Source organism: Crocodylus siamensis, chromosome 1, assembly GCF_052110815.1.
Source record: "Crocodylus siamensis isolate JL-2025a chromosome 1, ASM5211081v1, whole genome shotgun sequence".
Taxonomy (NCBI): Eukaryota; Metazoa; Chordata; order Crocodylia; family Crocodylidae; genus Crocodylus; species Crocodylus siamensis.
The window spans coordinates 53,837,311-53,861,973 of NC_143395.1; positions in this window are offsets into that span (position 1 = coordinate 53,837,311).

Sequence of the window (24,663 nt, forward strand, 5' to 3'; positions counted from 1 at the left end):
CAGCAATAAACTCCAGTGCATATTGTGCCAGAGTGGATTGCTCCCAGGCGCTATATTCACATGTGTACCCAGGACTACAGCACATTAAGCCAAGTCAGAGCAGCCCCGGCTGGCCAGGGAACTATGGGATCAGCCTGTCAGCCTGGGGCTGCCCCTTCCCCTCTCCTCCCCCCATGTGCTGCATAGGGGCTGGCTAGGGCACAAGGGTGCTACAGTGCGGCAGGCAGCCCCCACACTGAGGCACCCTTGTGCCTCAACCAGCCTCATCAGTGTCTGCATGTGCATTGCTGCAAAGTAAAAACCTCATCTGCAGGATAGTACTTATGTTTACAAGTATTAACCTGTGGTGGAGTTAAGTACTTTAGTCCGTCCTAATAATACTGCACGTGTAGATACTGAGATGTTTACTGTGGAGCTAATTAGGTAACTGCAGTACGTGTCTCATGTAAATGTATCTTCTATGATTTTTATACATTATGTATTCTTCCCCAGTTATTCTGTAACGGCATTTAACTTTTGCTGTAACTTGAAGTTCTATAGGAAAATTGATTTATTTAAACTAAGCAAAAGGCTAGCATATATTAGTCTGCAATGATCAATCAGAGATTTTTTGGGTGGGGAGGAAACCTATGATTAAATGTGATGTTTAATTTTATATGAAAAGTAAAAACAGTATGTTTGAAATCTGGAAGATTTTTAATGATTTAAAGGTAATTAAATTGGGATTAAGAGTTGGTGTGACAATTAAAATGTTCTTCTAAAACACTAATATCAACCGTAATTAAAGTAGATGTTATATTAATCTGTCTCTTTAATGATCAGACATGCCATTTGGTAAAAAATTATTTTTCACTTTTAATGCAGGCATCCTGTTTAACAGAATGGGTACCTCAGTTTAGAATGTAGAAGGTAAGAATGTCCACTTTTTTCAGAAGTTTGGGTTCTAAGATTTCTACACATTGTAGATTACAGAATGTAACCTGCTATTGAAAGATCAATCCTAAATTTTCAAAATTTCTTAAAGTCTTTCTGCTTACTCGAATAGGAATTAGAAAAGACACCTAAACTGGCTACTTCTTGTAGCAGATTGTTGCCGCAGGGTCATCTCAGCCAGGTTTTTGCACCTTTCCCAAGCATCTCTCCACTAGCCTTAGTGGTAGACAGTCTCTACACCTGCTGGCCTTCACTGCCTCCCAGTCTATGCCAACCATATACAGTCTTTCATCTCACAAAGTACATAAAATGTTATTGCACTGGACCCTGGGATGGGTCTCCTGTGGCCTCAGCTTTCCTTTCCCAAACTGGTCTTCCTCATAGCCCAGAGGTCTCCAGCCTCTGGTACTTCTCCTCCACCTCCCCCACTGGTTCTGCCTACTGGGGGTTTTATTTTCCAGTGAGCCATGCCCTCATGAACCTTCCCACAGCTGCAGCCCTTCAGTTTAACTAGCTGCCTTCCCTTAAGGGGACAGGCTACCCTGTTACACTCTGTATTTTCTAATGTTTCTATCTTTCTCTTACATCAGTTACAAAATCCTCAGATAAAGAGAAAATGAAATGCTTACAAAACTATAGAAGAGAGAATATTAATGCAATGTTACTTAAATTTGGCAGCCATATAACACTGTCATCTTAAAAAGACGTTATAAAGAATACGTTTTTAACTCTTTCCTGTTTGTAATGTATTAAGCTGAAACACCAAGCTGCTTTTCCTGTATCTGCTGTGCTTTTATTTATATTTTTATACACTAATTCTTTTTCCCATTCCAAGAGCAGTTTAACATAAATACCCTTCTATTATATACTTCTATCTAGGTTTACCGGAAGTATTAACAATTGCTAATAACAACACTGCCATGATATATTTGCTATTTATAATTAAACTTTGTTAGACAAGTACTGATTTTTAGTATAAGGGCAGCTCAGAAAGTACTGACTCAAATCTTATTTCTTTCTACCCAGTGCATCTTTATCTCTCTGGGCTCTTACCTGGCATCTATCACTATAGTACCTGGTGTTCTCTTTTTCTGGCTTCACAGTAGAAAACTATAAAACATTATTCCATTTACATCATTCTTTATCTTTTCTTTACAGAAAACAGATCTGGAAGATCATTGCCATAAAATACACTGTTTTGGTCCTCACATAGATGACACTCAGCTTAGATGATGCCAACAAAAGTTTGAAAAATGAGTATGTAATATGAGACTTAAATGAGCTAAAACTATTTTGGTCACTGTGTGACAAGATGCACAAAATTTCACATGGCTGTAGAACAAACTGACACATTTGAAATCAAATGAAAGTAAGATTATGCAATGTAAGTCTATAAAATACTGTTAAAATAAAGCAGGTAAAATTATGAAAATGCATATTAAAATTTCAAATTTGGCCAAAAAATAAAAGCCATGGATATATTCAAGCTTGAATTCAAGCTTACACTAAAATGGTGATCATAGCATAAATTGATTCTAGTCAGGAAAGGCAAGTTTCCATTTCAACGTCAATAGAACATTCTATTTTGGATCACTGACAAAGGAATTTATAAATCACTTATTTGAATTTCAGGATTTCTGTCTACAATATAAGTTGTTTATGATTCTGGAGGTTCACTTTCTGCTTAGAAATGTATGTTTTAGTTCTTCAAATAACCATGTGTCGCATTCCCTGTCATCAATTCTCAGTCTTTACATGACTGCTTTGCATGACCGCTTAAGAACTAATTTGAGACCACTGAAATTGCCTGAAATGTTATGGTTCTAGGCCATAAAAAGGAAGCCCTTTTCAAATAAAGCCTTCTCAAGGAACTAGAAAAGGGGAGGACTGCCTATTCATATTGCTGGGTTTGACAAACCCACAAAATTCTCTAGGATTTTTCTGGGGACTAGGCTCCTAGCAACTTGTAAAGGAGTTTCTCCCTCCACAGTACTCACCACTTATTTTTTTCCCTCAGAAAATGACCCATTGGGTATATGTGCCAGAATTAGTGACTTGTTAAGTAGGTCTGTTCCTGCACTCTGCAGGTGCACATTCCTAGATCTATTGGAATAAAAACTCCTATAAACTTGCATACTCTACCCAAGGTAACTCTCAGTTTTCACACTGAAGCATTAGCCTATTTCCTGAAGCAGGCTATTACTAGGTCCTTTTGAATTCAGCTCTGCCTTGCCACTTAGATGGATCTAGTTCCTTGAAGAATACTATCTTGTGCCACAGCTCCTTCTGTCACCTCCTTTTAATGTTCTCCTATCTGACCATATGCCAAATCATAGTCTTTTCCTTTATGTGCAATTGCAGATGTTCTTTGAATAGTTAATTTTGTACAACACAACTGGGAAAAAATAGTAGTCTGCAAAAATCTTTAATTGGTGTATAACTAAGAAGGAATTGATTCTTCATTTACAGTATCTCCAAAGCATAGTCCTCAGTCTCCAATATAGTCCTCTTTGCATTTGGATTGCTTCATAGTTTCATAATCAGCCCTCCCCCCTTTTGTTTTGTTCTGCTCTGCGTTTCTTTGCTTTTTTTCATAGCAGTATGAGTGGTTTGTACTGCTAACAAAAGTAGGGAAAGCTTTGTGACTTAGATATATTTATGAAAGGATAAACCATTACTAGATAGTATAACATTTATAAGTAATATTAAATGAATAAACAATTGCATATGTTGTAAAACATGTTATTCATATCACTGCCCTTTCTTTTTTATTCATAAATCTATTTATGTTACATTTGTAATTTTAATAAACTGCCAAGAACCAAAATGATCAAAGCCAAGTATGCTTCTCCTTTTATTCAATTATCAATTACTAATTGTTATTAATATTGTTAAGTTCCTTTAAATAGTACCTACAAAGTGTTTTCCAAACAAAAATAGAAGACAGTCCTTGCTACAAGTAGTACACTCATTAAGCAAACAGGAAAAGGGTAAAGGCACAGCCAGTCATGAGTACATTTTCTTTTTCCCATGTCCACTATATAAAGCAGTAGTAGTAGCACATATCTAGGTTTTTGTTTGCTTGTTTTTTGTTTTAGGTTTTTTGATAAGGTGTGCATAAATGATCTAAGCACAATACAAAATATGTTAACCAGCTGAATGAGTCAAGTTGTTTTGATGAAGCTGCTTTTATGCTGTCCAACTTTTTCCCAGGCACTTTTTGCAAACTTATTGCACAGCTACCAGTCCTGCATGTTACCCAACCACCTTTATTGGAGATGGTCCATCAGTTAAGTATCTGTGATGTAGTCAGAGACAGACATAGGCTCTACGGGGAGTACTTAATGCTCCAGAATAAAACACTGTTGTGCAGTTCTCATTCACATATTCCTGCTTTTATTTAATCTGATGATCACTATATCTAGTAAGCACTCTTCTGGGCCTAAGTGTACTAAGACAGGAGTCTGCTCAACCTAACTGGACATCTAGGATACTTTGGGTTAAAAAACATTACTTTCTATACCCAGCAACACATGGAGGAATTATGTCTTGCCACTTTGATCCTTCAGCTCCAATGTCTAAATACCCATTTGTAACTCAGTCAAATAGGAATAGTCTTTAACATAAAGACAGGGGGAAACTTGGACCCATACCTCTAGATTTCTAGTGAGTTATATTACGGTTGTGTTATCCCACCTCCTCTCTCCATAGCACTTGCTTTAAACTCACTGTCATACAGGAACTTAGTTAATTTTGTTCGAAACTAGACCAATGTCTGATACAAAGCATGGAATGAGAGAACTTTTGCACAAGAGGACTCCCTGACAGAGGCAAATACACTCTTTGGTGATCAGTTAATAACAGATTTACAAGGTACTAGGAGACTGCTAGTTGAATAATATGTGAGATCAAGTGAGAGATTCGCAAATATGCTAAACCCCCACTTTAAAAAATGTGTGGAATGAGAAAGAGGGGGGATAAGGAGAAAATAAAATAGTTAAAAAGTCATATAAACTTTGCAAGTGGAAGAGAACAGAGAAGTTTCATATGTCCTAAGGTCTGAATAAACATTCATGTTTCAGGTATTTTTCTAAAATGTAAACGTCTCAACCTTTTGAAATTTTGTTCACCACTATGATCTGAAGACCTGGCCCAAAGCCAGACTTCAAGCAATGCACACTATCCATCATTTCCTATTTTCACTGCATTAGCTATGTCCTTTGGGTTGAATAACAAATGAGAAGCTTGGCCCATCTAAACTTCTCTGTGATGTTTCAACTCTCACAGAATATTTATGGCTAAGTTAGAGACCACAGATTTTACAAAAGGAAATTGCTGACACAACACAGCTGTAACAATAGCGATGAAAAAACTGATGCTATTAATAATACTGCTTTAAGGACAGTTGTTAGTTTTTTTGCAGATTCATTCAGTGAACACGTTTTTCATGATCAAGGAAAGTTGGCTGCAATATGGCATTTAAAAGAGGTAAAAACATATTGCAGCAAGGCACTTAATAGTTTTAATCCTATATCATGTATTTGATCCCCATCTCTTTTTGATGGCTGATTCTGCATTATACAGGGATCAGTCAAAGAAAAATCCTTTCAAAGCTCAATTTCTGTTCCCAGACGAGTCTATTCTCGCTTTGATGTACATACATAATTCCTATTAATGTTAATGGGGCTTATCTGCACACAATGGTGGAATATAATTTGAGACTAAACATTTCTATACTGTGTAGATAACAACCACATTTCATAGTAGACTATTCAGCCTCCATGTACAAAGCTGCTATTGACTTATTCATTCTTGAAAATTACATAATTTAATTAGAGAAAACAAAATCTCCATTCCACATACATAGATCACTGAGATTCTTAGGGAAAGAATCATGCAGTTTTATCATCATTCTTCCACATAGAAGCTGGTGTAAATCAAAGATGGAGTCAATGAAGTTTTGACATTTGCACCAGCTGTGGATTTGGCTTACTTCACTCATTACAGAATGAAGGAAAAAAGAAGAGCCTGACATGTAAGTGTGCTTTAGGTTGCTTCCAGTTCTTCCCAAACTATTTCTAAGATAAGAATTCTGGCTTCTTGGAGTCATTAAAAAAAAAAAAGAAGTGGCAATTTATTTTAAACTCAGCATGCTCCTATGCTGAGCCCAGTGCATGCCCAGAAAAGGCAGTGTGTTAGTTGGATCCAGCTGGCCCAATGTCTGTAGGTTTTAGTGGCAATTTTGTGGTGCTCTTCTCTAATAGCTGATTGAATCAGCTTTAAATACACACACATGAATCCTATATTTTCTGCTGATGTAACTCTACTGAAGTTAATTTTCTTTCCCTTCATGCATCTAAATGGCAGATTTTTAGCTACACAGCTGCCAAAAATGCCACCTGTGGACAGCTAGCAATTCTGTGTTCCTTACAATGTGGACATGAGCACACAGAGTATTTACACTAGGCTATACAATGGCTGCATGTATATGTGCCTGTGTACACATCTGTTGTGAATGCCTCCATACATTTATGGCACAAAATAATAGCTGGCTAGAAACCAATGACTAGCAGGTTTTAGATATGAGAAAAGGGCCTTGCCATGTTTTACTTTCAACAGCTGAATAATTAGGACACTGCCCCAGGAAGCTAGACACCTAGGCTGTGTGCAGATGAAATGAGGAGAGGGTGTGCATGACACTTTAAAGTGGGCTAAATGCTTTTGCACCACTTTAATGGTGTTTGCACAGCTCGGTGACATATTTTACATTAATTCCAGCCGTGGTAGGAAATTTGGTGGCACAAGACACCTTAACTGAGTTGGGGCGCAGCAAACTAAAATTCCTCTGAGGAATTTTAGTTTGCTGCTCCTACAGCTGCAAAGCAAAGCACTGGCTCTGCTCCCATAGCATTTCTCACTTTTCTGTTGTGTCCATTACAGAAGCATTTTTGGGTCCATTTGGCTCTAGGTGTTTACTGAAACATTTAGAATCGTCACCCTCACTCATTTTCCATAGGAAAATGATACAACAGGTAATGAGAATATGACTTGCAGTATAAAAATATCTTACTTTTTACCATGGGCTCTACAAATATATAAAGAAGCCTATCAACTTCAAATAAATATGGCAATAGCCATGGCAAATTTCTTATATCCATGCTCCCCTACAGCCTTTCTTTCCCTACTTCTTTCATTCTTTTTTCTTCTTTGTGTTTCTGGGCTTTTCTCTTCCTTTCCCCATATCTCTTATTTATTATTGGAACAGAACCTGCTCTAATCTATTATTTACTGTCACTAAACTTAAAGGGATGATATCATCTAGATGATAGCCCTTTTAGTAGCCTGGTGAGTTATGCTTGCTCATGCAGCACTTCTCCACCCTTACACATACACAGTCATAAATGCACACACATGCACACTCATGACAAATATATACCACTTACATAAATCAATGTGTTTACACATCTGTACCTGCGGCTCATAAATTCTAGTTGAGAAGTAATATCTATCCATTACCTGCCATGAAAATTTGCTACAGATATTCAGCCTGAATATCAAACACATTTAGATGTTGTGTACTGCTTAACTGTGGACTTTAATGATGTGCATAGGTGTCTGGGGATTCACGATTTTTAGTAGAATCTTTTTTCCCCTTAAGTAAAAATGTATAGGTTTGATTCTCCATTCCTCTACACTTGTGCAAACATTTACATGAATGTAAAACAAATACAAAATAAATATTAAATGCCACTAGATAAGAATGACACCCATTCAGCATCACTTTGCATACAAAATGGAGGGAAATGGACAACTTGCTCTATGTGTTCGTGTTCAAGTTGTGCTACATTAGTTATGAGTCCAACTTGTCATAAACTTTAATCATAGCAAGCAACTTGTCCTAATACAACATTCTTAATAATTGTTGCAAGAGAGACCCCTAGCAGCATTTGCACATACTAAAGTACTTAGCACTTGGGTTTGATTACTTGTAAACAGGTATATCTTGAGCTGGCCAAGGATCCTTGCTTCTGAGAGAAAACATTATTTTACCAATGTTTATAGCCCCATTACAATGAAAGCAGCAGCTCTTCAAAAAACATATTAAATCATGATGCAGTGTTTGGAGTAATGAAGGGTGTGGTGACTCCCCATGTAAATCTTACAGTGCTTTGATTCCAGGGTGATGGGTATAATAAAAAACTTGCGATGCCTAGGTAGATAGAATTCTTCTACTTTGAATCAAGAGAACTATGTGCAGAGGAAAAAAGGAGAGGAAAAACACATCCAAGAAATGTAGTGCATTTTGGACATATTTATAGTGTAGATATGTTTATATCACTACTGCAATATTTGATTTAAAGGGCTTCAAAAGCTCCAATAAGATATGCATAGAATAATAAAAGCATTGTAGCCTAAATATGCAAGAATGATCTGGGCTTCCCAACATCCTCTTTTTATATTGTCTTTCATTGGTGTTCTGCTTTGCCAAATTCAGATCTACACAAGCCAGACTGCACAGTTATTATTGTGCAGTTGTTTAGTACTTGTTTAAGCCTGTATTAAATGACTGCGCAGTAACCGGCATCACTATGTACTCCCGACACCACATAGGTTTTTTCCAAAGCTACTGTACAGTAACAATGAGCTGTTGTGCAGTAGCTCATTGTTACTAGGCAGTAGAATGGCATCGCGGTTCGTGCCTGCTGATGCTATGTTGCCGTATCTTGTCACTTGTCACTATGTCTCATGTAGACGTGCCATATATGGTAGAAAATAAAACATGAGGAATTTCTAATTGCACACCATTCCCTAAGTACAGACAATGGAGCATGATCTCACTTAGATGAGATCTCAGTACACTGGTCTATGTATCCAAGTAACAGTATCTAGGTCCACTTTGGGGTGATCACCACTCATTGCCTTCTTGCATGTATGGTTCTAGCAGCATCAAAGAAAGTAGGTTGCTATTTTTCAGAACAGCTACAATCTGTTTGCTAGAATACATTGATCTATAGTCCTTTTCTATTCTCCCTGTTTCGGTTGGGAAAGCCAAGAGATATTCTGTTTTCACTCTCATTCTCCAGGCAAGAAAATACTTGGTCCAAGGTGTTCTGTGAAAGAGCTTATGAACACATTGTGAATGGACTTTCCAGCATTTTGTAAACAAATTGTCATGCACAATTTGGACAGAACTGGATTTATTCGTTTCATGGATAATAACAAGATGTTAATGGTAGCAACATCTATTTTCAGAAGAAGAAAATGCTCAGGAAAGGACTATGTTCTGACCTTTCCCTTATTTCCATTCTTGCCTCCTATTTCATTCTTCAAGGTTAAGCAAATCTACAAGCTAGTTATTTCCCTTTATGCACTGGCCTATGATGTTATCATTTGCATAAAGTGGGACTATCTAGCTTACTTTAAGTTTGATACAGGTTTTATGGCAAAACAAATTTTATTTGTATGAGTTAATTAAGCCTCAATAAATAGTTTGTAGGAGAAAGTTATTTTTTATCTCAGGGTATAGATACAGGAAGGTCTTCTCTACCTTAAATCACCATGAACTATAAACAAAAGAATGTTTTTATATAGGACCTAACACAATGGCATCCTCTGACTTCAAAAACTCCTACAAATAAGAAACAAGAATCAATGTATGGACCTCTATTGATACTATTCATCCAAAGCTCCAGATTACGAATGTTTATTTATAATCAGTGATTGCAGTCTGTAAGACTGTGTAATGTATTATTACTAATGATTCCAATGTTTCCCACAATATGCCAAACCAATATATTTAAAACCAAGAGGAAATTAGGTAGCTAAAATTACCCTTAATGAGTAAACATAAAGTGTACAAATCAAATAATTGATGGCAATATGCCCAAGGTTGCCTCAAGTTAAAGACAAGCTGTGTTCGTATCCTCCTTTTCGCACTGTTTCAAGTTCATATACGATTCTGACAGAAATGTATGATTCTGCTTCCACAGGAAGTGGAATTTACCCTCCAACTTTCTGCCCTATCATTTAAGTTTTGAGTTTGCAAAGTAGAAACATCTTGTGTTACTATTTGTGGCCTTAACACACAACTAAACTGTGGATGCATAGTAACAGGGTCTCACTCCAGGGGTGGCTATAATGCCCCTGGAGTGCCCTCCTCACTTATCAACTTCTCTTTCTTTTGGGTAATCTTCCCTTCTATCCAGCTGCTGTACCTTGATGTATTTATCTTTTAGAAAAAGAGAGGCTGCCCTAGAACTTCCCAAGACAGATCTTATACTCCTGAGCACAGATGTCTCCATACACTCTCTTAAAGGCTAATTACATGGGTCTAGCCACCCCTTGCTTACACCACCCCCATGCCTTGCAAATGATACTCCTTCCTGTTGACATGTGCCCCTCCTGGGCTATGGGCTCCCAACCCAATTCTTTGCCCCTCTTGGGCTATGGGCTCCTTGGCCCCCTTGGTCTCCGGTGGTGACCCTGATCTTTGATCCCTCTCTCTGGGCCCTGGCTCCACTCTCAAGCCAAACAAGACTCCTGGGAATCTCTGGCTGTCAACCATATCAGCCTTCAGGTTATCTCTAGGCCCTGGCCCTGCTTGTGGACCAGTGAGACCTTCGTCTTGCCACTCACCCCTTCTGGGCTACAGATCTCTGGGCTCCCTGGCCCTTCTGACACTTGCCCCTCCAAGGCTGACTCTCTCTGTTCTGTGTTGCCAGACCTCTTTACTCCCAGGCCTGTTGGGACCTCCTCCACCCTTAGTCCCATCCACAGGTCTCCAGAGTTGAGGTTGCTTACCCCAGTTCAGATGTTATCCAGGAGCCTTGCTGCAGCCCCACTGGCCCAGAAGAACCTCAATCCATGACTTTCAGGACTAGACTCCATAGATTCATAGATTCATAGATGCTAGGGTCGGAAGGGACCTCAATAGATCATCGAGTCCGACCCCCTGCATAAGCAGGAAAGAGTGCTGGGCCTACATTACCCCAGCTAGATACACATCCAACCTTCTCTTGAATACCCCCAGGGTAGGGGAGAGCACCACCTCCCTTGGGAGCCCGTTCCAGACCTTGGCCACTCGAACTGTGAAGAAGTTCCTCCTAATATCCAATCTAAATCTGCTCTCTTCTAGCTTGTGGCCATTATTTCTTGTAACCCCCAGGGGCGCCTTGGTGAATAAATACTCACCAATTCCCTTCTGTGCCCCCCTCATGAACTTATAGGCAGCCACCAGGTCGCCTCTCAACCTTCTCTTGCGGAGGCTGAAAAGGTCCAGTTTCTCTAATCTCTCCTCATAGGGCTTGGCCTGCAGGCCCTTAACCATACGAGTGGCCCTTCTCTGGACCCTCTCCAGGTTATCCGCATCCTTCTTGAAGTGCGGCGCCCAGAATTGCACGCAGTACTCCAGCTGCGGTCTGACCAGTGCCCGATAGAGGGGAAGTATCACCTCCTTGGACCTATTTGTCATGCATCTGCTGATGCACGATAAAGTGCCATTGGCTTTTCTGATGGTTTCGTCACACTGCCGACTCACGTTCATCTTGGAGTCCACTAGGACTCCAAGATCCCTTTCCGCTTCCATGCCACCCAGCAGGTCATTTCCTAGGCTGTAGGTGTGCTGGACATTTTTCCTCCCTAGATGCAGCACTTTGCATTTCTCCTTGTTGAACTGCATTCTGTTGTTTTCTGCCCACTTGTCTAACCTGTCCAGGTCTGCTTGCAGCTGTTCCCTGCCCTCCGGCGTGTCCACTTCACCCCATAGCTTAGTGTCATCTGCAAACTTGGACAGAGTACATTTCACCCCCTCGTCCAAGTCACTGATGAAGACATTAAAGAGTATCGGTCCAAGCACCGAGCCCTGCGGGACCCCACTGCCCACACTCTTCCAGGTCGAAACCGACCCATCCACCACAACTCTCTGGGTGCGACCCTCCAGCCAATTCTCCACTCACCGGACTGTGCAGTCATCCAAGTCACAGCCCCTTAACTTGTTCACCAGTATGGGGTGGGATACCGTATCAAAGGCCTTCCTGAAGTCCAAGTATACGACATCCACCCCTCCTCCTGCATCGAGGCGTTTTGTGACCTGGTCATAAAAAGAGACTAGATTGGTCAGGCACGATCTGCCTGCCATGAACCCGTCCTGGTTTCCCCTCAGCATAATTTGTCCTGCCGGGCTCTCACAAATGTGAGCCTTGATGATTTTTTCAAAGATTTTGCCAAGGATGGAGGTGAGACTGACTGGCCTATAGTTACCCGGGTCCTCCTTCCTCCCCTTCTTGAAAATGGGAACCACATTGGCCCTTTTCCAGTCCTCCGGGACTTGACCCGTGCGCCACGAGCATTCAAATATTCCCGCCAGTGGCTCTGCAATGATGTCGGCCAGTGCCTTCAGTACCCTCAGATGGAGCTCATCCGGGCCTGCCGACTTAAAGGCATCCAGTTCTTCCAAGTGACCCTGCACCACCTCAGGGTCCACGCATGGAAGTCTGGTGCCTTGCTGCTGCCTCCCTACACTCCCAGTGAGAGACTTGTCATGCCTCTCGCTTAGGAACACTGAGGCGAAGAACTCGTTGAGGAGTTCAGCCTTGTCCCCTCTGTCCGTCACCAATTGTTTCTGCCCATTTAGCAGAGGTCCTATTCCTCCCTGGGCCTTCCTTTTACTCCCTATATATCTAAAAAACAATTTCTTATTGTCTTTTACTTGGGTTGCCATCCTCAGCTCCATGGTAGCTTTGGCCTGTCTAACTGCCTCCCTACAAGCACGAGCAGAAGAGGTATATTCCTCTTTGGTGATCTCTCCCTGTTTCCACTTTTTATGTGCTCCCCTTTTGGCCCTTAGTCTGCCCTGGATTTCTCTGGTCAGCCAGGGAAGCCTCCTGGCCCCTTTCCCTCTTTTACCTCGCACGGGGATCGTCTCGCTTTGTGCTCGAAGGATAGCTTCCTTAAGGCACAGCCACCCTTCTTGGGCTCTCATCATTTCAAAACTACTACTCTGCAGTGCGTCCTTCACTAATCGCCTGAGTTCACTGAAATCAGCTTTCCTAAAGTCCAGTACGTTCACCCTACCCACTCGACGCCTTATGTTGAATTGTATTTTTAGGTGATCACTGTCCCCCAGATGGCTACCGATCTGTAGGTCCCCTACTATGTCATCCCCCGTTGCCAATACCAGATCCAGTAAGGCATTCCCCCTAGTGGGACCATGTACCTCCTGCGTCAGGTGGAGGTCCTGTACACAGATTAGAAACCTGCTTGAGCGGTGGGACTTTGCTGTCTGTGTCTCCCAGCAGATGTCCAGGTAGTTTAGGTCCCCCATGACCACCGCCTCTTTAGCTTTTATGGTCTCCAAGAGTTGCCTCAGGAGCCCCAAATCTATTTCTTCCCCTTGATGTGGGGGTCTGTAGCAGACCCCTACCACCAAATCCTTTTCTCCTTGCCCCCCATGTAGCCTAACCCACAGTCCTTCTACTTCCTCATCCTTTGATTCTGTCTTGATGAGGGTTGATGTATATTGCTCCTTAACATAGATCGCAACCCCTCCCCCGCTTTTCCCCACTCTGTCCTTTCTGTACAATCTATAGCCCTCAATATGTACCGCCCAGTCGTGGGATGAATCCCACCAGGTTTCCATCAGCCCCACTAAGTCGTAGTCGTTTAGTGCAACCAGGAGCGCTAGTTCATCCTGCTTGTTCCCCATGCTCCTAGCATTAGTATATAGGCACTTGAGCCCTGTGACTGGTGCTTTTGCTACCCCCTCGCTCCAAGTCCTAAAGGGCTTTTTGTCTCTAACCTTCCCGTTCCTTACCTGTGCCGTATTGCTGTCCACCCCCTGTCTTTCACATTCCCAAAGCTCTCTTTCTTCAGGCTGGGCTGACAAGCTTAGTCCCTAGGCTTATATGCTTTAAGCCTGTCCCCCTTCTGGTCAGGTGACTTTCTAATTGTCCCCTGCCACAACCGCAGTCTGCTTCTTACACAGCCTCTTCCCCTGTTAAGTGGCAGGCATGATAAGTGCTGTGTCATAATAGGAACACATGGTATTTTGAATACTTAAGACTCTGACCCTGAAAACCTTTATATACATACTTAAACATGTGAATGCTGCTATTCCCTTCAGTGATACTAGTTACATGTGTTGTATGTCTGCATAGCTGACAACTTACTTTCTCATGTACTCAGTGTTTATCTTTTTTTATATTTGTAAAATATGTTCACTATTCATTTTTATTTAAATGAAGACCAAGTCTAATGTGATAAATCTTCATATTCCATTTGTCTACAAAAATTGAACTCTTGTCAGTATCTGAATGGCTGTTTATTTTTTAAAATAAGTTTTATAGAAAAATTGGCTTTCTGACATTATTATTTGTCCTGTACTAACATAAAATTATCCTCTCCCTTGCTATTCTTTTCCATTTTCCAATACAAAAAATTACTGTTCATTACAGGATATGTTGATAGAAACCATGTAAAATGCAAATGTGTAGTAGTATTAGACATCTGTCTGTCTAACAAGACAAGCTCACTGAACATCTGTGAGTGTGTCTGTAGAGCTCAATCCTTAAATTACAGTTCCTTCTACACTTATCACATTTGAAGTTCTTATCAAATATCCTGAATGTGGTTTGGGGTTCTTTCTGAGGTTTCTTCTTTCATCTGCATGTTGAGCTCTTTTCTCTTCAAAAAGCCTTCCTTCCATGCTTAGTAGAATGTTTCCAAGCACTTTGAAAATTGATCCTGAGCAATCTTCTCCCATCCATTTGACTTAATGTTCATTGCCTTCATATCTTTCATGCAAGCATCTTTGAACTGTAGATTGGGACACCCACATGGTCTTCTTCCTTTAAAGAGTTCTTCATACAAGGGATATTTGGGCATATGACTACAATCCATTCTCTCCGTATGACCAAGCCATCAAAGTTTATGCTGGCTAAGAAGAGAATGTATGTTTAGAATCTTGGGACATTGCAAGAACTCAGCATGGGCAACTTGTTCCTGCCAGGAAATTCCTAGAATGTGGCAAAGGCAACTTCTTCTTTTCAGTAGAGCATCTGGTCAAAGATTTGCTGCAATAGAAAAGTGTGCTGATGACTCAAGCATGCTATACTTTGACCTTGTTCTTAACAGTCAGTTTGTTGCTCTGCATACTCATTTGCTCAGCATACTCATGATTACAAATGCTTTGCCAATATGGTGTTTCAGTTCAGCCTCAGGTGACAGGCTGTTGGTAACAATGGAGCCAAAGTATGAAAATTCATCGTTTCATAGTTTCTAGGGTCAGAAGGGACCAGAGTAGATCATCTAGTCTGACCCTCTGCCATGGCAGGAAAGAGTACTGGGGTCATACGACCCCAGCAAGGTGTACATCTAGCCTCCTCTTAAAGACCCCCAGGGTAGGAGCCAGCACCACTTCTCTTGGAAGTTGGTTCCAGATCCTAGCCACCCTGACCGTGAAATACCGCCTCCTGATATCTAGCCTAAATCTACCCTCTGCCAGCTTGTGACCATTATTCCTGGTCACTCATGGTATTGCATGGGGGAACAGGGACTTCCCCAGTGCCTGCTGGTCCCCTCAGACTAGTTTGTAACAGGCCACAAGATCCCCCCTCAGCCTTCTCTTTTGGAGGCTGAACAGGTTCAAGTCCCATAGCCTCTCCTCATACGGCCTGCCCTGCTGCCCCTTGATCATGCGAGTGGCCCTCCTCTGGACCCTCTCCATGCTGTCCACATCTCTCTTGAAGTACGGCGCCCAGAACTGGACGCAGTCCTCCAGCTAGGGCCTGACCAGTGCCACATAGAGGGGGAGTATCACCTGCTTGAACCTGCTCAAGATGCATCTGTGGATGCATGACAAGGTGTGGTTGGCCTTCCTGACTGCATCCCCACACTGCCGGCCCATGTTCATCCTGGAGTCGCTGATGACTCCAAGATCCTTTTCTGCCTCTGTACTGACAAGAAGGGAGTTCCCCAACCTGCAGGCATGGTGCCAGTTGTTCCTCCCCAGGTGTGTCACTTTGCACTTGTCGGTTTTGAATCCCATCCTATTCTCATCCGCCCACCCTTGTAACCTGTCTAGGTCCAGCTGCAGCCTATTCTTCCCTTCTAGCATCCCCACATCCCCCCACATCTTAGTGTCATCAGCAAATTTGAGCAGGGTGCTTTTTACCCCCTCATCCAAGCCACTGATGATGTTGAACAGTGCAGGCCCAAGGACCGAGCCCTGCAGAAACCCACTGCCCACATCCCTCCAGGTCAAAAATGACCCATTCACCACCACTCTCTGGGTGCGGCCCTCCAGCACCCAATTGACTGTGTGGGTGTTGACACCACAGCCCCCCAGTTTCTTAATGAGAACGGGGTGAGAGATAGTGTCGAAGGCCTTCTGAAAGTCCAAGAAGACTATGTCCACTGCTACCCCTGCATCTAAGGATTTGGTGATCTGGTCATAGAAGGCCACCAGATTGGTCTGACAGGACCTGCCACTAATGAACCCATGTTGGTTGCCCCTAAGCATAATCTCCCCTGCTGGCCCCCCGTGGATGTGCACCAGAATAATTTTCTCAAAAAGCTTGCCCAGGATCCAGGTAAGACTAACTGACCTATAGTTTCCTGGGTCCTCCATCCTCCCCTTTTTGAAGATGGGAACTACACTGGCCCTTTTCCAGTCCTCTGGCACCACACCGGAGCACCATGAGTGCTCATAAAGCCATGCCAGGGGTCCTGCAATGACCTCATCCAATTCCCTCAGTACTCTAGGGTGGAGATCATCCAGACCAGCTGATTTGATAAATCCAATCCCTCCAGAAGTTCCCTAACTAGTTCCTCACTAACCCTTGGCCTAGGTGCACCTCCCCTGGGGCCTGAAGGGGGCCCGGGGGGGATGAGTGTTCTGGTCCCTGCTTAGGAAAGTGGAGGCAAAGAAATCATTAAATATGTTAGCTTTGTCATCTGGTGTGACGACCAAATTTCATAACATGTCCTGCAGGGGCCCCACATTACCCAGAACCTTCTTTTTACCCCCTATGTATTTAAAAAAGAACTTCTTGCTGTCCCTAATCCGGGAAGCCAGTCTCAGTTCCATCTCCGCTTAGGCCTTCCTGACTGCCCCCCCTGCATCTCTGAGCAACTGCAGTATAGTCCTCCCTGGTGATGGCCATCCCTTACATTGGGTGTACGCCTCCCTTTTTGCTAGGAGACATTTCTGGATACTTTTGGTGAGCCATGGGGACTAACGTGCCCTCCTGCTCCCTTTGATCCATGTTGGAATTACCTCCCTTTGAGCTTGGTCAAGGGGAGGTCTCCTGAAGGAGCAACCACTCTCCTTGGACACCTCACTCCCCTCCCCTCCAGGACCTCAGTGCTTCCCTGACTATTCTCCTTAGCTCATTGAAGTCCGCCCTCCTGAAATCTAGGGCTGCTGCCTTGCTGTAGGCCTTTGCCACCTTGCACTGGATGGTGAAATTTGATTACTACATCCAAAATTTTTCCTATTGTGATCACTGGTGATGAATCAGTATTCTGATCTATAATACTGGTCTTCCTGATTAAGACTGTAAGACCAAACTTTTTGCAGGCATGAGCAAAGTGACTGATAAGGCTTTGAGGGTATCTCACAATGTATATTATCAATGCATAGTCATCAAGCTCACAAATCAAAATTTTCTTCACTTTAAACTTTGCTTTAAAATGTGAAAGGGTAATTAATTTTCCATTTGAGTATGCAGGTAGATAAATTCCTTCAGTGGTAGTCCCAAAAGCATACATCAAAAGGGAAAAGAAAATCCAAAACAGGACTGGGGCAAGGACACAACCCTGCTTGACTCCATTTCAAATATCAAAAGTCTCAGATGTTGATGCAGTATAGCTGACCACATTCTATCATGGAAAGAGGTATGTGATGGTATGTATGTAGTGGTTCTCAGTAACAGATCTATCACACATTTCTTTGAGGGTAAGATGGGAATGAAGCATGGCTGCATCATCATGCCAACAATCTTTTTAATATTTCTTACTATGATACTATATATGACCACCAACAAGCTTCTAGTCAGAGTGGAGCTAAAGTACCAAATAGATGATAAACTTTTTAATCTGAGCCAACTCTGAGCCAAAACCAACACCACCCCCAAACTCCAGTACACTGGAAATGCTGTAGTGCTGTAGTGTATGATCACTTGGGAGCAGATTTTCAGCTAATCATTGATGCCTTTACCAAGGCATACAAGAAAATGGGACTGACACTTAACATTCAGAAGATTAAGGTCCTCCATCAATAAGCTGGTAATGAGCAGTCCAGTTTTAGCAATTCAGATATACGGTGAGACTCTGGAAAACGTTGAGTATTTCCCATACCTCAGGAGCCATCTTTTGCAGGAGACTGACATGGATGAAAAAATCCAACATCCCTCAAATGTGCAAGTGCGGCCTTCAGATGCCAGAGCAAAACAGGATTTGAAGATTATGACATCAGATTTGAAACCAAGCTCATGGCTTATCAGGGAGTTATGATCCTACCTTACTGTGTGGAGCTGAGATGTTGACAATATAGAGGAGACACTTCAATGTTACCAGAGAAGTACCATCAGCACTGCCTACAGAAAATCCTTTGAATCCACTAGGAAGACAGACATAGGTGACTCATAGGGAGGGCATGGGGTGAGAGGGCAGGCACATGCACTTCCTGAGATTGGCTCTCACCAGCCAGGGAGTGGGAAGCGATGGCCAGTGCCCCCTCCAAGATTGTAGGGGCACGGAAAGAAGCTTTGATTGCACTTCATGTTTTAATGCCGGCATTTCTGGTGATGGTGATTGGCCAATAGGGGACCCCCCTACCCCCCGGTTGGCAATCAGCTGCTCGTGCCCCACCCCCCCGTATCAGGAGGCACCAGTCAGTCATGAAGACAGATGCATCAACATTAGTATCCTCTGACAAGCAAATACCACAAGCATCAAGGCACTGATGATCTGACATCAACTTTGTTAAGTTGGCCATGTCATCTGGATGTCAGACTCCAGACTCTGAAAGCAAGTTTTATTCTCTCAGCTCAGTCAAGGCTCCTCCTCAAGAGGAGGACAAAGAAAGTGCTTCAAGGACATCCTCAATGACAACTTGAAAAAATGCAGCATTGGCATCAACTCATGGGACACTGTTGCCCAGGAGAGCCCTAAATGGAGGATCTCAGTACTGTGAAACCTCACGATGACAACAGGAGTCAGAAACATGGGACCAGCAGAAATAGCATGTCACAGTTTGAATTAAGAATCCAGAGCCACCCACCTCACATGGAGACACATGCCTGATTCACAATAGAGCCTGCCAATTCCAGATTAGCCTTGTCAGCCATCTTCAGACCCACAGATACAGCAATTATGGAAAACAATCCTCTCCAACTGCAAGATTCTGCAGATGCTTGTACAGCGTAATCATGTGGACATCTCACATATCTTGTGGCATTGTCCCTACTGTACAACAGTGAGTAAGAAGCATGTATAATATCTACAATATAATTATTATTATCCATAGATCAACCTGTTAGTTAGGATTTATATTAATAGATGTGCTTCATAAAGAACAATCCTAGGCAAAAGTGAGAGTATTACATCATAGTTTTTGTTAATTACAGGATTTTAAAGTTTTCTTTGTTGTCTTGATACCCATGATTGTTGTTATAGTCAAGTCTTTCAGCCTCGCCAACATTTTTCATTGGGTTTATGACTCAGCTGTGTAAATGCAATCCAGGTTGAAACTTGGCATAGCGAGTCTCAGTCTGCTAGGACATTTTATTGTGCTTACTGTTGAGATTACACAAATTGGTCTAAACTGCCAAATGTAGGGCCAAGCCCTGTTAGCTTATGCATCTGAATGGCATCTTTCTATCTCAATAACCCTGTTGATTTTTGTAGAAGAAATTTATTTTATTGTTGCAGAGGCTGTAGGACTTTCATAATGTACAAATAACTGCAGGGATTCTTCTTGAGTTTTTTGTGGGGGTCAGCTCTTTCTTTAGAATTTCTTATGTATTGTGATTGTATTTGTATTTTGTTGCATTTGGATGGTTGTATGACAATTTAAAACCCCCCTTTAATGAATAAATATTATAATTTATCATGCTAGACCCAGGTGTCTGTATCTTCAATCCCCTAAGCCAAATACATTACTATAGATTTTTGCTAAGGACAATGGAAGTCTTGCTGAAAATGGACTTTTCTTCACAAGGCAGGGAGCACCTACAGAGATTCTTCTAGCCATATGGAAACTGTGGAGGCTCTTATTGAACTTTATGGAAGCTTCTAAAAATAAAGAACTGCCTCAGAGATGACAGAGTCAAAGGATGGTAGGACATGCTGTTCCAGTCTCTTACAGATCCATTATGGGAAGCAGAAGAGAGGAAAGAATTGAAACAATTTTCATGGCCAAATTCTGTTACTCTTGCCAATTGGGTGGCGTATTAATTCCAATTATGTAGTTTACCCTGTATAACCAACTTTATGCAGTATATTCCTTGCATATTTTATTAATTAAAACTATTCATTATTTATTTGCCAAAATTATGTATTATGTCAATATTTTATTAATTTATAGGCTAAAGGAATCTCTCATGTCTCTCATGTTGTGCCTTTGGAATCCTTTTTTTTTGTTTTAAGATATCAACGATATTATTGTAGTAAAACTCATGGAGGTTTGGTGAGGTCTTGAATGGCTGAAGAGAGGGCAAATGTAGTGCCCATCCTTAAGAAATGTTAGGAGGGTGATCCAGGGAACTACAGACCAGCCAGGCTGACCTCGATACCTGGAAAGATCATAAAACAGATCTTCAAGGACTCTATTGTAAAACACCTCTGGGAGAAAAAGGTGATCAGGAACAGCCAGCATGGATTCAACAGAAGCAATTCATGCCTAACCAACCTGATTTCCTTCTATGATAAGGTGACAGGCTCTGGGATGAGGAGAGAATAATGGATGTGATAATCCTTGACATTGGCAAGTTTTTTGGAACTGTTTCCCACAACATCTTCCTTAACTAACTCAGGAAATATAGACTGCATAAAAGTACTTTAAGGTAGATATTTAACTGGTTAGATCATAGTACTCAATGAGTACTCATAAATTGTTCAATAACTAACTAGGAGAAGGTATCAAGTGGGGTCACCCAGTCCTGGGGCTGGTATTGTTCCACATCTTCATTCAAGATTTGAATGGTGGGATCAAGTGCACATTTAGCAAATTTGTGGGTGACTCAAAATTCCATGAAGTTTCCTACTCTTTGCTGTGTAGGGCAAGGACTAAAAATGACTTGGATAGACTGGAACAATAGTTCACAATCCATCAGATGAGATTCAACAATGACAATTACAAAGTCCTGTGCTTAGGATGGGATAATTACATGCACAAATACAGGCTGGAGAATGACTGGCTAGGCTTCAGTACTGCAGAGAAGGACTTGCTGGTTACAATAGTCCATGAGCTGAATATGAACCAAAAGTGTGCTTCTGCAGAAAAGGGCCAACTGTATAGTATTAACAGGAGCAAAACATGCAAATCAAGGGAAGTGATTCTTCCTGTCTATCCAGTACCTGAAGTAATGTACCTAGGAAGCACAACTCAAGGAACGACTGAAAAAGCTAAGGTTATTCGGTTTGAAGAAGAGAATACTGAGGAAGTATTTGATAACAGTCTTAAAATACTTGAAAGGTGATTATAGAGAGGATAGAGATGGGCTTTTCTTTTTGTTTATAACAGACAGGACTAGGAGCAATAGACTCAAGATGTAGGTTGTATATGAGAAAGAACTTTCTGCTTATGCAGGAGGTCAGGCATCAGAATAGGCTTTCTAAAGAAGTTGTGGAATCTCCATCCCTGGAAATTTTCAGGAGCAGGTTGGACAGACACTTGCCTGGTATGGTTTAGTCAGGGATGATCGTTCCCTGAACAGGGAACTGAACTAAATTAAATTTGTGTTTTCCCAGATCTACTTGTGTATGATCCTATGGCTTCCATTTATCCACTATTTAATTTTTTTTATTACACTATTGTAATATCTAAATGGTAATTTCCTTCAGCATGGAACTTTTTCATAAAAAATTATTCACATAACCCTAATTTATCAATGACAAGAGGAGCTGGTTTAGTCTGCTGTGAACCAGTTTGCCTAGATGGAAAAAGGTCAACATTAAAATGAATTAACCTTCATTGGCAATCCCTCACAGTGGAGGATGATTGTCTTCCACAACTGGCTTTATTGTGGGTCTGAAGGTGGCTGACAAGGAACACTTACCCCCAATCCCTTAGTACATGTGCAATTAGTAGTAACTAGAGTTACCAAGCATTAAGTTAATGCACAGTAAGTGATTTTTGGGAGATGTTTACATGTGCAGAGATCTGGCACTAAATTACTGCCAGGTCCCTCCAGTCCTGCCATATTCTCCTGTGGCCACCAGGAGCAGCTCCAGCCTCTGACCTCAGCTGCCAGCACTTGGCAGCCATCTTTAACACACAGTTCCGCTCTATGCTGTCCAGTCCCGCTCTATCCAATTCCACTGCGCAGACAAGCATCATGGTACGGACATAGGCAGCATGTGGCATCTCTACTCCTGACCCATCTGCAGTCCTCCACTATGGCTGACCCAGCCACTGGACCTGGCTGCCAGAAACAGGGTCTCCCAATTCTCTTGGCTGCCTTAGTCATTCTGCTGACCTGCTGCAGTCACCTGGCTCATGGTCATCTCACTCTGCCTGGCTCTCCCACACACAGTAGCCAGTTGGCCAATCACTGCACACTTTCCTAGGGCCACCAACACCACACAGCTGCTGCTACCAGCCATGATGATGATAGGATCAAGGAGACCACTGTCACCCTTCTGGCTCTTCAGCCCTGCTGCTTCTGGTCCTGCTGCAGCAGCTGGGACTGGTGGCAGTGCCTGGTACAATGCGACTAGAATGACGAGCAGTGAGTCGATGTCTTCAAGATGACCCAGGCCACCTTCACTGACCTGCTTCACCAGCTCTGGCCTCACCTGGAGTGCCAGAACACTGTCATATGCCCAGCCTTCCCCACTGACACCTGTTTGGGCCTGGTGCTAGTCAAGCTGGCCACAGCCACCAGGCTGCAGTATGTGGGGCACCTATTTGGGGTTGGAAAGGCCACTACTAGGGAGGCCATCCTAGAGGTGTGCATTGTCTTCCAGGACATGCAGGCAGGCACTGACCTCAAGGCAGTGGTCACGGGGTTCCGTGTACTTGGGTTCCCCCAGTGTATTTTGGCCTTGGACAGGATGTGCATCTCAGTCACCTGCCCACCCCATGCAGACAGGCCCTAATATACCCGCAGGCAATTCCACTCAGTGGTACTCCAGGCAACCATTGATCACCAAAAGTCCTTCACCTATATCAGTGCTGGCTAGGCAGGCATCATGCATGACACATGGATATTCAGGAACTCTGGACTGGGAGTGTTCATGGACAGCCAGTGCTTTACACTGGGAGTGGAGGACATGAAGGTGTATGAGTGGTGGAAGAGGAGGGTTAATGTGGCTTAGCTCCCCCCAAACATGGGGCAGTGGTAGGGATGCAAGGCAGCCCAGGCATGGGTTTCTTCAAGCTGCAGCAAAGGTAGGGAGGGGCACACAGGCAGCGGTAAGGGAAGGAGTAGGGTTGCAGCTGGAGCTGGAGCTGGAGCTGAAGCTGGGTCTGCACAGTGGGGCGAGGCATGGGACTGAGCCATGAATGGCTCATCTGAGGGGCACAGCTCCTGCTGCTATGTACACCCTGGGAGGCACAGGGGGTGTGTGCCCATGGAACTGTGTGGGGCAGGGCAGGCTTCTGCTATGGGCTGGGGCAGCGCTGGGCTCTTCCTGGTTCAGGGCCAGACCTGGCTAACCTCAGGGTGGGTGGTGGCAATGCTGCAAGGATGATTATGGGGGGGCTGCAGCCATCCCATAATTCACCATAGCCTCCCAACCACCCCTCCTCACCTAAGTGCAATGTGACCCAGCCCCCCCACCTGTAAGAGCCTGGCAAACCCTGGCTCCAGCATGCAGTGGCAGCCTGCCCTGCCCTGCAGAGATCTGGGGGCATACACCCCCATGTCCTTCCAGGCTGCATGCAGGGGTGAGAGCTGCCACTCCCTCCCACACAAACCACGGCTCAGTCCATACCCTGCCCCACCACAGCTGTGCAGGGCCTACTCCCTCTCCTCCGCCATGGCCTTTTCACCTCCTCCCACAGGCTTACCTGCTGGGGGAGCATAGGCATCCATGCATGTGCACGCACACTCAGCCCCTCCCTCAACATTTTTTTTCCCTCCACCTATGGCTGTGCACCATCATCTTCCCACCCCTGCTCAAAGGGGACCCAATGTACCCACTCCTTCCATGGCTCATGAGGCCCTACACCAGGCACTTGGACCCCCACCAGGCCCATTTTAAGCCTGGTGGACCCCCACCAGGCCCATTTTAAGCCTCAGCTGGACCCATGCCGTTTTTGAGTATGCCTTTGGCCAACTCACCTTGAAGTGACTGAGAACAACCTGCCCCTGGTTATTGTAGCATCATGTGTGCTGTACAATATTTGTGATTCCTGGGGAGAGTTGTTCCAAGAAGGCTGGGCAGAGGAGATGCGACAGGCAGAGGTGGCCTGGAAATAGGATCACAAGCTGAAGTGGGCAGTGCTAGTGACAGGTTTCCCCTGGCAAGGCCCCAGGTGACCTGCTCACTCACCAATGGGGCCCA